Consider the following 4,438-nt stretch of genomic DNA (forward strand, 5'->3'; position numbering starts at 1 on the left):
GGCAGGGGGTGGGGCTGGGTTTACACATGCGCAGAGCGAGCGCCAAAGCCCCATTCCCAAAGTGCTGCGCGGTAGGCGCGTTAACACTGAAAACTACAATTCCCGTGAGCCCATGCGTCCGAAGGAAGTATTATAATTTTTTCTGCTGCTTTGACCGGCTGGGAGGCACCTTCGGAGCCCAGCGTTTTCCCAAATTCCCGGAGGTTGTCAGCATGACCACAAACTGCGAAGCGTGGTTCTCGATGCGATCCTGGTTGGAGAAAAAAGCACCTGAAACAGACATTAACAATTGGGGAAACATGACTATCGACAGGACATTAGAAATATTAAAGAAAATTACCGTTACTTTAAGAATAATAGCTAGACGATGTAGGACGTTGTTCTTGTATTTAAAAGATATGTACAGAAACATTTACAATTGTATGCTTGTAGTTTAATTGAAATACTTTCAAAATAATTTCTCAAGACAAGGAGAGAAAGCAGATATAGTAATAAGTGAAGAATTGTTAAATCTGTATAATACGTGCACATGATGTTCATTTTACTATTTTCTACTATTCTGAGGGTCTGTTTTTTTTTTTTTCATACTCAGTAAAAGACGTCTGGGGCAGTGCAGTGCAGGGGGAGTGGAGAGGCTTTACTATCCCTTCGGAAGTATGCCGTTAAACTCAAAGTTGCCAAGGGAAGTAAAAGTACATAAAAATAGCTTTATGAATAAGGTTGTGAAATAGAACAAATACTAGAAAACATAAACGAATAACATCTGTGATCAGCAGGGTTTATGGGGGTTGGAGGAGGAAGCTAGCTATTCAAAATACATATGTAACGCGTGAAAACATATGCAACCCAAAATATGAAAATGATTATTATATCAACCTTGCATTTTCATGACGAAACCTTTTTTGAAACGTGTATACCCATTTGACTGTTTAAAGAATTAGGAATAGATAGGTACTATAACTTTTTTAATTAATAGACTTTTCTTATTTTTATTTTATTTTATTTTTTTGAGATGGATTTTGCTCTGCCGCCCAGGCTGGAGTGCAGTGGCGCTATCTCGGCCCACTGCAACCTCCGTCTCCGGGCTCAAGCTACTCTCCCACTTCAGCCTCCTGAGTAGCTGAGACTATAGGTGCGGGCCACCATGCCTAATTTTTTTTTTTTTTTTTGAGACAGAGTTTCACTCTTGTTGCCCAGGCTGCAGTGCAGTTCTCGGCTCACCACAACCTCCGCCCGCTGGGTTCAAATGATTCTCCTGCCTCAGCCTCCTGAGCAGTTGGGATTACAGGCATGTGCCACCACACCCAGATAATTTTTTGCATTTTTAGTAGAGACAAGGTTTCACCATGTTGGCCAAGCTGGTCTCGAACTCCTGACCTCAGGTGATCCACCCGCCTTGGCCTCCCAAAGTGCTGGGATTACAGGTGTGGGCCACTGTGTGTGGCCTTTTTGTATTTTTTTTGTAGAAATGGGGTTTCACTGTGTTGCCCAGGCTGGTCTCAAACTACTGGGCTCAAGCGATCTATCCACCTCAGCCTCCCAAAGTGCTGGGATATTAATAGATGTACAGAGCAGTTTTAGGTATACAGAAATATTGAGCAGAAAGCACAGAGTTCCCACATACCTCCGCTCGTCAACCCACACACGGTTTCCCCTATTATTAACATATTGCATTAGTTTAGTACATTTAAAATACATAGTTTATATTAGCTTTCATTCTGTCTGCTCTACAGTTCTGAGTTTTGCCAAATGCATGTCTTTTAGTGATACCATTACAGTATCATAAAAAATAGTTTCACTGCCTGATATGGTTTGGATTTGCGTCCCTGCCCAAATCTCATGTCAAATTAAAGGAGGGGCCTGATGGGAGGCGACTGGATCATGGAGCAGATTTCCCCCTTGCTGTTCTGGTGATAGTGGATTCTCACAAGATCTGATGGTTTAAAAGTGTGTGGCACTTCCCCTTCGTTCTCTCTTTTGCTCTGCCATGGTAAAGATGTGATTGCTTCCCCTTCACTTTCTGGCATGATTATTAGTTTCCTGAGGCCTCCCAGTCATGCTTCCTGGTAAGCCTGCAGAACTGTGAGTCAATTAAACCTCTTTTCATCATAAATTACCCCATCTTGGGTAGCTGTTTATAGCAGTGTGAGAATGGATTAATACAGAAAATTGGAACCAGGAATGGGGTACTGCTATGAAGATACCTGAAAATGTGGAAGCAACTTTGGAGCATAGCTTTTTTTATTTCACATTGTGCCAGCCACATTTGTAGAAAAGGCTATCTTTTCTCCACTGTATTGCCTTTGTTCTTTTGTGAAAGATCAGTTGCTGATAGTTGTGTGGGTGTTTTTCTGGGTTCTCTATTTTGTTCCATTGATCTATTAATACTTGTCATTTATTTCACCAATATGACACTGCCTTGATCACTGTAGCTTTATAGTAATTTTTGAAGCCAGGTGGTATTAGTCTTCTGACTTTGTTTTTCTTCAATTTTGAGTTGACTATCTGGGTCTTTTGCATTTCCATATAAACTTTAGAATCAGTTTGTTGATGACTACAAAATAACTTGCTGATCAATAGATCAAGTTGGTAGGAACTAATATCTTAACATCCCAAAGTGCTGGGATTACAGGCGTGAGCCATCGCGCCCGGCCTAGAATAACTATTTTCTTGTTATTTTGAAGCTACGTTGGGTTCTTTTCTCAGTTCACAAATATTACACACATTTTTCAAATAGCAGAGATTCTTAAATATTCTGAATTTGAAGCCATATCACCCAACACTCATTCAAACTGCATGAAACTGATTATCATTACAAAATCATGACTATTATTAAAAATGATGCAGTACAAACTGTTTTAGGGTAACAGAGTTAAAGAGGAAAAGGCCTTCTTTGTAGGAAGAAATGGAGTTAATAATTTCACAAGGATTAAAAGACTGTCACCACCGTGCAACCTGAAATAATGGTTGTAGGCAATAATCAGCAGCAGCTGCTAAATCCATTCATGATAGCTTAATAAGAATTTCTTAAGATAAAATAATATAAAATTTATTATTAACTGAAGTTTATCATTTTAACCATTTTTAAGTGTACAGTTCAGTGGAATTAAGAATATTCACATTGCTGTGCAACCATCCCCACGATTTTTTCATCTTCCCTAATTGAAAATCTGTACCCATTACAAACAATAACTTCCTCTTCCTTCCTCCCCCAGCCCCTGGCAACCGCCTTCCTAATTTCTGTATCTATGGGTGTGATTACTTTAGATACCTCATATAAGGGAAATCATACAATTTCTGTCCTTTATGACTGGATTATTTCATTCCCTTAGCATAATGTCTTCAGAGTTCACTCATGTTATAGCAACTATCAGAATTTCATTCCATTTTAAGGCTGAATATGCACCGTTTTATGTATATACCATATTTCATTTATCTATTCATCCGTTAATGGACACTTGGGTTACTTCCACGTGCTAACTGTTGTGAATAATGCTGTTAGGAACACGAGAATATAAATATCTGCTCAAGTCCCTGCTTTCAATTTCTTTAGATATATTCCCACAAGTGCCATTTCTGGGTCATATGGTAATTCTCTGTTTAATTTTTGAGAAGCTGCTATGCTGTTTCCCACAGCAGCTATAGCATTCCAGCAATGTGCAAGCATTCAAATTGTTCTTCATCCTGACCAACACTTGTTTTTTTTTTTTTTAATTAATAACCATTCTAATCAGTGTGAAGTCGTATCTCGTGATTTTGATTTGTATTTCCCTCATGACTAGTGATGTTGGCTATCTTTTCGTGTATCTCTAAGCCATTTGCATATCTTCTTTGGGGAAATGTCTCTATTCATGTCCTTTGCGCATCTTCGAGCTAGATTGTTTCTTTTTGTTGTCACATTGTAGGAATTATTTATATATTCTAGAAATTAATCCCTTATCAGATAAGTGATTAGCAAACATTTTCTCCCAGTCTGTGGATTACCTTTTCACTCTGCTGAGACTGTTTTGATGCACAAAGTTTACTAATTTTGATAAATTCCAATTTATCTATTTTTCTTTTGCTGCCTGTACATTTTATGTCAGATCTAGAGAACCATTGCCAAATCCAGTGTTGTGAAGAGTTTCCTCCATTGTGTTCTAAAGTTGTAGAGTTTTAGCAGTTACATTTAGGTCTCTGATCCATTTTGAGTTAATTTTTGTATATGGTGTAAGGTAAGGGTCAGCTCATTCATTTGCATGTAGATATCTACTTTTCCAGCACCATTTTGCTGCTTCTAGGATAGGTAGATTCATTTTAAAAAATCAAATTTGGAAAGTTTCAGTCATTTTCTTTCCCTCCTTTTTTTCTCTCAGTATGCATATATTAGTATGTCTGATGATGCCTCACAGGTCTCTCAAGCTCTGTTCATTATTGTTTACTCTTTTTTCTTTCTGTT

The sequence above is a fragment of the Symphalangus syndactylus genome, chromosome 3, assembly GCF_028878055.3.
Source record: "Symphalangus syndactylus isolate Jambi chromosome 3, NHGRI_mSymSyn1-v2.1_pri, whole genome shotgun sequence".
Classification (NCBI taxonomy): domain Eukaryota; kingdom Metazoa; phylum Chordata; class Mammalia; order Primates; family Hylobatidae; genus Symphalangus; species Symphalangus syndactylus.